Below are 12,025 nucleotides of genomic sequence, written 5' to 3' on the forward strand. Positions count from 1 at the left end.
GATCTTCATGGATTTTCTCTGTATTTTCACAATCTTCAGCAACCACTTCACTGAAACTCACTGAAGTTCTGCCACTAATATCCATCTTAGAATCATCTTTCCTAACTCTCCTAAACTAACTTAGAATTATTAGTTTCCCAGGAGTTAGTTCGGATTCAGGCAACCTCAGAAGGGCAGAGTAGAACTTCACTGAAGATATGCGTGTTAAAGCAAAGTGTGGTAAATGATGCCCTGCTATCAGAAAGTAAAACGCCAAGGGTCTTAAAGCAAGCAGTCATCTAAGTGAGATGTCAGATAAGTTCACCCTCACCAGCACCATAATTCAAATGTATTGATACTTCTTTTTTGCCTTCCTTATTCAAAGTCCAATATTCACATGAATGTAGTTTGAATCAGGCCCATGTTAAAAAGTAACATTTTAACTTTTCAATAATCTAAAGAGGTCTTGTGCAGCAGATTTGCATAATGTAATAAACCCTTTGGTACCTTGACTGCTGAGTCCACATGAGCACTCTCTGTGGATACAAGCAAGCAACAATCCTTGACAGCGTCAGCCTTTTCCCTATATATTGTGAATTAAGTATTGGTCCAGGAGTGAAGATTTTGGACTTCTTTACATTGAGCCTTAATCCCTACTGAAGGCTGCAATCCTTGATCTTCATCAGCAAGTGCTTCAAGTCTTCTTCACTTTCAACAAGCAAGGTTGTGTCATCTGCTTATTTCAGATTGTTTATAATCCCGAGGCCATATTTTTCTTGATATAAACAGCTTCTCTTATGGTTAGCTCAGCATGTTCATTGAATAAGTGTGGTGAGAAGACACAACACTGATCAACCAATTTCCTGATTTTAAACCATGCAGCATTTCCTCATTCTGATCACACAACTGCCATGCACAAGTTCCTCCTGAGCACAATCAAGTCTTCCGAAATTCCCGTTCTTCTCAAAGTTATTCTCAAAGATCCATATAGTCAAATGGCTTGACATGATTAAAAACAAACAAACAAGTAATCATCCTTCTGGTATTCTGTGCTTTGAGCCGAAATCCATCCGACATCAGCAATGACTTCTGATATCAACAATTACAGAAGACCAGATGAGCTGTGGAAGGACATCAAGAGCATCATTCATGAAGAAAGCAAGTGGTTATTTAAAAAGACAGGAAAGAAAGAAAAGATCAAAGTGGTTGTCACAAGAGATTCTGAAATTTGATCTTAATCCTAGAGTAGCTAAAGAAAATGGAAGAAATGATGAAGGAAGAGCTAAGTAGAATATTTCAAAGGACAGCTCGAGACGAAAAAGTCAAATATTGTAATTAAATGTGCAAAGACCAAGATTTAGAAAGCCAAAAAAGATCAACCTCAGAATATCTTAATTTTAAAGAACTGAGCAAAAAATTCAAGTCTCAATTAGCAAAATTGAAAAGATTCTATGGGCAACATTTGACTCAGTAACCTTTTATTAAAGTAAAAATTATGACAACTTTTTACCCAATAATGTCTCACGTGATGCCAATCTCTTGGTCGATTTATCCTTTAACATTCTGAGATAAGAGGAGTGGTTATGAATTTAGACACAGCTTCTCCAAATATCACCTTGGGCTTGTCATTTGCTATGTGGCTATGGATATAATACTTAAATTTTCCAATTTGCTTTCCTCAACAGTATATCTATTTTATTTGCATATTATTAAAGGGGATAATATATGTGTCTAGACATCCCTTGATAGCACAAATGGTTAATGCCATCAGATGGTAACTGGAAGTTTGGATGTTCAAGGGCGCTCAGAGGAGTCACCAAAGAAAATGCTGATCATCCACTATCCAGAGAAATTAGGTATAGGAAATATTACAGAACCCCGTCTCTGCTGATGTCTATGGAGTCACCTGGAGTTGTAATCTGTTAGACTGCACTTGGTATATGTGTTTCTACATACATATTGTGGTATCAAGTACCATATATTTATTATCTAAGAGTCCCTGTAGGTTAGAAGGTACTGCCTAGCTTCATTAGGGTTTCAACCTCAGCATCTCTTCTGTCTTCAACCCAAGTGCCAGTTGCGGCCTCCTACAAGGCTTGTTTAGAGAAAGCTCCTCGTAGCGCTCCATCAGTTCATGGCGCAAATTCATTTTCTTATTATTGCAGGACTAAAGGCTCCATTCTTTAATGAAGGTTACTCTTTGGTCATAGAGGCTATCAGCAATTCTTTGTTATGGGAGCCTTTCCAATGTGGTTGCTTTGCACATGGGAGCTGACCTTTTCAAAGACAAAAATGCAGCATTTCTGACTCAAGGTTGGTCAGCTATCTGGTAAAGCACATCACCTGACCATTTTCTCTAAACTTTTTAATATAAAAGAATCCTTCCATACCTTATTAAAAATTCAGTCCTGTATCCAACTCCCAGGTATTTTCAAGTGGTAAGGCTGAGGTGCACAGTGGAGATCTGCAATTTTATAAATGTTCTAAGTTATTCTCATACAAGTTGTTAAAAAGATCTATTGAAAAAAATCATGTGTCAATAAGATAAAATAAGACTACTTGATTTGTCTTCAGGAGTTTGTTTATTTAAAAAACAACAACAACAACAAAAATCTGTAACATTAACTTTGTGTCCTTAATCCTACGGAATAATAGCGTGAAAGAGTAATAAGAAATTGAAATAATTAACTCATGCTAATAGCTATATTTTATATTCATAAAAGAGTCCATGCCAATCCATGGAAAAATCAATTACACAATCTATCTTAAAAAGATTAATTAAGGGATATGCCACACCATAACAAAAATGAGAAAAGATGTAAAATAATACTGGAAAATGGAAGCTGGGGATGTATTCAGTAGACTATAATTGAAAATATATTTCCTGTGCTGTGTAAACTATTAATAAATTGCCTGCAGTCTTACTATAAAGGAGCTTAATATTTAATCAAAGGAAATTAGAGTGTATTTAAATCACTAATAAGAAACCAAGCAAAGAAATGAGTAGTAAGGAAACTATTAGCACTAAATTAAAGTTGTGTAAACATATTAACTAAATATAGAACCACATTGTGCAAGTGATTACTCAGAGACATATTTAAAATCATTTATTATATGCCCTGTGATCTAAGTGATATAAATAATCCAATTAGTTTCAATTTTATAATTCAAATTTATAATGTGGAAAACAATCTGATATATTTATTTCTCATGAGCCAGACTTTGGAAGATACAGCCACATCTTAACAATGTGAGGTATAATGAGAGACAATATCTGCTTTAAGTAACTTATATCTGAAATGGTTGTAATATATACTGCAGCTTTTGTACAGAACCAAGGCACCTGTGCTTCCTGGTAGACTTCTTGACATTGGGTCCATTGTAACTCATAGGCACCCAATAGTACATAGTAGAACCTTTCCCCTGGGGTTTTGGAGATTGTAAATCCTCGCTGAATTAGACAACCTCACCCCGCTCCTTGGAGCTGCTAGGTGGACCCTGGTGGCCATACAATCGATATTGATCTCTCTCTCTCTCTTTTTTCCCTTTTCTTGAGTATCTCATATGGAGAAGACAACACTATAAAATGTTCATTATAATCTTATAACCTGAAACAGAAAATTTCTAAACATTTTCCTACTTATTTTTATTGTTCAGTTATCTTGCACAATTCAAACATTTATATTTATATGAGTAATGTGGTCCTTAAATTATGACACATGAAATAATTTGAAAAGTTAATGTTCTGAATATCTAGGTGGATAAAGAAGACCCCATGCAAGACCAGAGCCTGTATGAACATCTCACTATAGTTGCAGTGTTTATACAATCCTGGGACACCAGAGACATCTAAAACCTTTTTAATCCTGGCTGGAAGATGTATGTATTGGAAAGATTAGTCACTTACTTTTGTAATGTTTATGCTTCACAGTTATCACATCAAATTTTACTAATAAAACCAGTGTTGAACCAAATGTTAAGATTTGTCTCTTTTCCAGAGTAAATACAATGAGACAGGGCTCATTACCTCATACATTCAATATTTAGTCCCTTGGCTATCTCTAATTTCTGATCTATTTTTTTAATTTCTAATTTTTTAGGCACCAGTTGCATCATTCCCAATTTGCTTGGAGCCTAGTTTCTGACATAGAATTTATATACCCAGTCTTTTTCTCATCTTACCGACCTCTTATTCCATATTCTTATTTTCTCAGTAACAGAATTGCTGATTTACCCTCACTGTCCAAAAGACATATCTCATCCCCAAAGTCCAAAGTCTAATCTCTATTGTCAGACTTCTCATAAGCTGCCAAGGTTATTTCTAGTCCCTCTCATTCTTGGATAGAAAGTTAAAACTTGATTTGAAACATTTACTCATTATTTACCGATCACAGGACAATAATTATGCTCGGTATTTTTATTTATACTATGATATCCATATGAATAATTTTTGAAAATTGTAACCAGTTTTGAGTAGTCTGTGAAGTTCTTTTCTTGGCTTTACTAAACAGGCTGGACCTATTATATCCCAATGTGACCATGGCTATTGTTCTGAAAAACAAATATGTTAAACCAGTTAGAGTGCTATGCCCCTAGTCTGCGTGCTGCCTCAGGGGAGGGAAAGCATCTGCAAACAGTATATAATAATAACTGTAAACTGAGTAAGTTGCAATACAAAATATGATAAAAACACAATGTATATATTCACACTTTTTCATTCAAATAATACTCAGTATTTCACACTCTTAAATAGGAAACATATCTTAAATGTAACATATTGCTAGGAGATATAAATATGCAAAATACATCAAAATACATTAAAGTTTGAAACTGAAATCATTGGGAATGTTTATATACAAGCTGCATAACATGTACTTCCTTCTGATTCTTTTCCTTGTCTTTATTCATTTAATCTCATATGATGACAATGTAAGCCTCTCTGTCGTTTTTGTCTTATTCATCTTGAATATGTCATTATCTATGAGACTAAATTATGGCTCTTCATGACGCACTCATTTGGTGCAGTTTCTTGCAGTTTAAAATTTAGTTTAAACCATAATACTGATATATTTTGTATGCTATATTTAATAACTGGCAGCCTGGGAGCTGTGACAAATTAATCTCTTTCAGAAGTCAAGAATAGCCATGGTTCAAATGATATCCTTTCCTTCCTACTAGAACCATGGCCTGACTAAACTTTTCAAGTTATAAGGTATATTTGGTCATTCATTTTTACTGGTTTGATGCCTACATATATTAAAGCATGTTTCCGGGCATTGGACAGACTTGGGTTTTAATAAATTATAACTCATTTATTAATGAAATGGCTTTGAATAACATAGCTGAACCTCAAGTTCCTCACTAATAAAATGTGGATACAAAAATCAACTCAGGACTATCGTGAGAACAAAGTAGGATGTGTTAGTACATATTTAAAAAGAAATGCTTTATATGTCTTTTAAGTGATGAAAAATATATTTTTAAATTTATTTAAAAAAATATTCTTAATAAAATTATTTTGGGGGATAATACCTTATTGAACTTTCTAACTCTATTTTAATATACTTAAATATATATTGGAATAAAATGTACATAGAAATATACAATAAGCCCCAAACTTCAGATTTCAACTCAGTATGGTATGGTTTTTACTATAACTCTCCAAAGTGTTCTTAGCAATAACATCATAGCTTCAAATCAAATATCGTTATGTCTGCTTTTACCGCACTAGAATTTCAGAATTAGTTCTAAATAGTCTCTCCTGGCCCAGGTACTGAGACTTTTTGGGTTTTGGTCTTAGATCTTATAGCAGGTTGGGTTGTCTAGAGAAACAAATTCAGTGGCACCCAACTGTGTATAAGAAATACCCTATATCAAGAAGTAATTACATATCAAGAAGGGATCCCAGCCCAGTCCATCTCAAGTCTGTAAGTTCCAATGCTACTCCATAAATCCCTCTCCTACTCACTTGACCACACACCGGATACAGAATGGTGAAACAGGAAGCAGGAAGATTGCGGGCCAGGCTGGAGGGTATATGGCAGGACACCACCAGGTTTCAGTGTCAGTAGCAGAGTCCCACCAAACCGGTAGATGAAGTCTCAAAGGGCCAGTGGGTGGTGCCCAGGGGCCCAGCTGATACGGAGTCCATACTCACAAAAGGGGCATTATCAAGCTGTGACCTGACTGGCAGGTTGGTTTGAACCCCCACAATCTCATACAAACTCAACTTGAAATAAAGTCATTTAATTACCACATATCCTTTCTTATTTTTTCCGATACATTTTCCTCCTGGAGAATAGCCTCAGAAAATGGTCACTCACCGAAACTTACTATGTTCAAGCATTTCAAGGATAAACCTATTTCTGAGATGAGAATTTCTAGAAGTTGATGCTGTTTATCCACTCTCAAATCTTCTAACTATACTTGGATTATCGCTTCAGGACATGCTACTGATGAAATTGCTTCTATTTTAAAATCCATGTGAAAGAGAATAACAATAATAAATAGAGAGATAACTAACTAAATAATTGTTGTAATCTTTCCCAGCTATAAGTTTATTTCTCTTCTCTGTTACAACTCGGCAGTGGTGGCTCGGTGGAGGATTTCTTACCTTCCACGGGAGAGGCCAAGCTTTACTTTCCAAGACAATGCACTCATGCACAGTATCACCTCTCTGTCAGTTTTGTTCAGAGTTTCTGTGATGAGAAACAGGTTTCAGCATAGTTTTCAGACTAAAAATGTGTTGACAATCAACCATTATAATAGGTAGCATATGATCAAGAACTGACGTGACTGAAAGAAGATGTACAAATTACACTGAAGACTTTAATGAAAAATCAAGAAGTCCCTGGGTGGGGAAAGCAGTTAAACACATCTCAGTCATCACTGCCATTAAGTTGATTCCAACTCATAGCAATTGTGTCGGGTAGAGTAGAACTTCTCTGTGGGGTGTTTCCAGGGGTGTAAATAAATACATAGAGCAGTAAGACACTTCACCATTCTCCCACAGATTTGCTGGCAAGTATTAATTACCCACCTTATGATTAGCGGCCCAATGCTTTACTCACTACCATGAACCATTATAGACACCATGACAAGTATAAAGATGGTTAGCTCAAATTCACTCAGAGGTGCTTCAGAAGACAGATCCCAGTGAACAGCTTCTAAAAGACAACAGCCTTAAAAACCCTGTGGAGCACAATTCTACCTTATAAGGATGAGGTCGCCATGAATAGGAATCAACTGAGGTAAACTAACAGTGACATTGTTTCTCAAGACTCTTTAATTACTTCTTATAATTATGTGAATTCTTCTGATTCAGTTGTCGGCTGTGTGTGAGTTTGCTTATTTTTCTCTTCTTTTCTTTTTTAATGCCATCACTCCTAAGAACATTTTATCAACCCAAATTTTCATATGAAATTCAGAATAACTCCAGTTAGCTCTTCTAGTTGGACTTATTAAAAATTGAAAACAATGAATATACTTCAAAGTCTTCAATTTTGGCCCACATTATTTACAGTCCTTGGATCACATGGGCTGGTGTGCTTCGTCCAAGTGCATTTAGTTAATGTTTCATTTAGATGGTTTCTTGTTTGAAACAAGCTTTTAAGACCCCAGGCACTATTTTGTCTGATAGCTGAGCACCATATAGTTTCTTCATAATATGTTGCCGTAGTACTCACATCTTCTGTGTTTTCTTCATAAGGGAGTTTATCAAGCAGGGCCACATCAAGGTATGGGGATATCTTATATGGGGGTAGGATTAAGTGCAAGCCCAACATTCACATATATTTTATAAATGTCTCTGATGCACTTTGGAAACATCTTTGTTCTTTTATGTTAGAGAACATTATTAATCGTTTTTCTGGAGTATAAGGTCATTCTGTTTAAAATGTCATTGATTTACCCTATGGCAACACATTTAAAACACAATTGAGAAAAGGAGATTAAACAAGTGTAAAAAGGCTACAAATAGTAATACATAGATTATAGACTTGTATACATTAAATCCTTATAGATTAAATGGTTGAACACTATTTACACAAACAATGGGAATTGGTGGTCAGGCAAAACTTACAAAAATATTCAATGACAGTGGCAGACTCAGGCCTAGAAGATTAATACATATTTTAATAAATCAAGTTGGGCTTTGAAGCAGTAAGTACATGGTAGTCTGTATACCATCAGTTCTATACTCTTGATATAGTTGCCTTCTATTTCTTCACCTACCATGTGATTTCACCCTTAAGTCCATGAACTACTGGTACTTTATGGTGGAGCCCATTTCACCGAGTAGGACTTCAACATACAGTCCCTCTGATATGGCCTTTGTAGAATGTTCTGCACTTCAGAAACACAGGGTCCTTTATCACAGTATTATATGGCACATGACCTGGGTCCCCGAGGCTATACAGAAGCTATGTTCAATATGCCCTTTTACACATACAGTACTAGCCATATTCTTCTGTTGAGGTCCAATTAAATATTGGTAGCCTTTTTTTTTGTTCCTTGCTGGGAGGTTGGTCCTCTCCATTGTTCTACCAACAGAAGTTCACTTGTCTTCTCTGTGAGCGTAGTCTCCTTTTCCTCCCTCTTGACTTCATTTTCCCATACATATCACATATCACTCTGGTAGGAGAGTCTCTTTATTTGGACTCACCTGAGAACAATTTTCTATGGCAGCAACTACATGGTCATCCTCCTTTCCCTTGATCTTGGAAATCTGATCCCGGTTAAAGTGAAGTATCCTCTGTGAAAGAGGTTTTAAAAATATACATATAGAGAGGATGGTGTATATTTAGTGATCACTGGTCAGGCTCTCCACCATGTTGCTTGGCAGACTGAGTTTAGTGAATTGTATGCCATGGAAGCATGAGCTTGTTTTCATCCTTATAGTAGTGAACTCATAAAATATGTGTCCTTCTGTGACTGACTAGCTTCACTCAGCCTAATGAATTCCCGATCCCTCCATGTCATGAGTTGTTCCAGAGTTTCATCACTGCCTTTCAGGGATGGGTAGTATCCCATTGTGTGTATATATCAAAGTTTTGTTTTGTCTTTTAACCCCTTCTTCTACTGATGACAATTTGGCTACTGTGAACTGTGCTGCAATGAACATAGAGGATGATATGTTTGTCTGTGATCTGTCTATTTTCTTGGGGGTATATGCCCAGTAATGGTATGACTGGACCTTATGGTATTACTATTGGCAGTTGTTTTATGTATCTCCACATTACTTTCCACCATGGCTGTAAGTATTTAGAATCCCACCAGTAGTGTATAAAAGCTCTCATCTCTCCAACATTTATCGCTCTATACTTTTGCTTTTTGTTTTCATTGGTCTCTGATTGTGGGTATAAGATGGTATCTCATTGTTGTTTTGAGTTGTATTTCCCGGATGGCTCCTGACTAAGAACATTTTCTCATGCGCTTGTTAGTCATCTGCATGTCATCCTTTGTGAGTTGAGTATTCAGATGCTTTGTCCACCTTTTAAGAGGGTAGTGATTTTTTCTTATTGTGTTGTTGAGATATCCTCTGTCAAAGTGATTTTTAAGATATACATATAGAAAGGATGGAGTATATTTCATGGTCATTGATCAATATTTCCACTATGCTGCTTGGCCGTCTGGGTTAGCAAATTGCATGACCTGGGAGCATGAGTTTACTCTCATTGTGGTGTTTATCTTCTCAGCCTAATGGTTTCCAGATGCCTCCATGTCATGAGGTGTTTCATAGTTTCATCACATTGTTTGAGGGAGTTGTAGTATTCCATTCATTGTGTTTATATAGCAAAGGCTGTTTGTGTGTGTTTTGTGCATGTGTGTGTGCGTGTGTATTTTAATCCCTTCTTCCACTGCTGAGATTTTTGCTACGAGGATGTTTTGACAACAAGGGCTGTGTTGTAGATCTTGAGGTCAGGTAATGCAAGATGAACTCCTTGTTTTCTTTTTAAGAAGTTCGTTGCTTACCCCGGGCCTCTTTCCCCTCCATATGATGTTGATAATTAACAATGTTGGCACTTGGATAGGGATTGAGTTGTATTTGTAGAATGCTTTAGATAATGCTGACATTTTCACAAGATTGGGTCTTCCTATCCATGAACATGACATTCTTTCTTTTGTGTACATCCTTTTAGTCTCTTGTACTATTATTCTGTAGTTTTCTTTCTGCGGGTCTTATGTTTCTTTGGCTAGGTTATTCCTAGGTATTTCAACTTTTGTGTGGCCATTGTGAGCGGTATTGTTTTCTGGATGCCTTTTTTAGAGATCTCTTCACTGGTGAACAGGAATCCATTTGTTCCTTTCTTCTTAATGCGGTATCCTGCTACTTTACTAAATTCCTCAATTTTTCCAACAGTCTCTTTGTGGGAGCCTTGGGTTTCGCTCTAAATAAAATCATAACATCTCTAGATAGTGAGTTTTTTCACTTCTTGGCTCAATTGTACTCCATGAGTCTCTTGTTATGTTATGGTTCTGGCTAAGACTTTCAGCACAATGTTGAATAAGAATGGTAATAAGGCACATCCTTTTCAAGTTCCTGTTTGCAGTGGGAATGTTTTCAGCTATTCCATCTTGAATGTGATATCGGTCATTGCTTTTTCATGTATGGCCTTCATTATGTCGAGGAATTTCTTTTCTATTCTTTACTTTTTGAGTCCTTTTATTAGGAACAATGGTTAGATATTGTCAAATGTTTTTTCTGCAATTAAAATGATAATGTGGTTTTTATCCTTTCGCTTTAGTTTATGTGGTGGATTACATTAAGTCTTCCATAACCGTTAAACCATACTTGCACCACTGGTATGAATTTCACTTGGTCATTATTATTGTTATTATTTTGGATGTTATTGGATTCTTTTGGTTAGCATTTTGTTGATAATTTTTGCATCTATGTTCATGAGGGACATTTGTCTGTAGTTTCCTATCTTTATGGGCTCCTTGCCTGGTTTTGAAATCAAGGCTATGCTAACTTCTTACAGTGAATTTAGGAGTTTTCTGTCCTTTTCAATATTCTGTAATAGTTTGTGTAGAATTGGAGACCACTTTTCTCTGAATATTTCATATAATTCACCTGTGAAACCATGTGCTATGGGTTTTTCTTCATTCGGAGTTTCTTGATGACTTACTATTTATTCCTCTCTTATGAATTTTTTCATTTTTTAACATCCATCTGCCTTAATTTGGGTAATGGGTATATTTCTCAGTTTTTGTTCAGGTCTTCTAGATCATCAAATTTGTATTCTTTTTATTTCACTTGAATCTGTTGTGGTATTATCCTTTTATCTATTATTCTGGATATTTGTGTCTTATTTTTCTTTTCCTTTGGAAGTTTGTCAATTTTGTTGATCCTTTCAAAAAATAACTTCTTGACTGATTTTGTCATTGCTTTTCTCTTTTGCAATTAATTTATTTCTGCTCTAATTTTCATGATTTCTTTGCATTTGCTATTGGAAGGTTTATGCTGTTGTCCTTTTTCACTGCTTGTTGGAAGAGTGTTAGAATCTTGAAAATTATTTTCCTCCCTATTTTCTATGTGTGCATTGATTGCTATAAGTTGACCTCCGATAACTGCTTTTGTTGTGTCCTGTAGGCTTTGTATGTTATTATTCTCTTTTGTTTCAAGGAACCTCTTAATTTCATTTCTAATTTGGGCTAATATCCATTCTTTTTAAAATAGTGTGTTGTGGAGTCTCTATGTGTTTGCCTTTATGTTCTTGTTCTTCCTAATGTTGATTTCCAGTTTCATGGCACTGTGGTCTGAGAAAATTGTTTATATGATCTCTATGTGTTTTAATTTGTTAAGACCTGCTTTGTAGCCCAACATGTGGTCTATTTTATCATATGTGCCATGTGCGTTGGAGACTAACAGGTTTTTTTGTTTTTGTTTTTGGCTGTCAGTTGCCACTCCTCCCTTTTTTTCGGTGGCAATGGCTTTTTTTTTTTTTGCCATCCTTTTATTTTCTGTCTGTTTTTGTTTGTTTGTTTGTTTTTGGTTTTGGGGGGTTTTTTTGGCTGTAAGTTTGAAGTGCGTCTCTGGAAGGCA

This window comes from Echinops telfairi, unplaced genomic scaffold (assembly GCF_000313985.2).
Source record: "Echinops telfairi isolate 266 unplaced genomic scaffold, ASM31398v2 ScPeMD7_3533;HRSCAF=4204_0, whole genome shotgun sequence".
Classification (NCBI taxonomy): domain Eukaryota; kingdom Metazoa; phylum Chordata; class Mammalia; order Afrosoricida; family Tenrecidae; genus Echinops; species Echinops telfairi.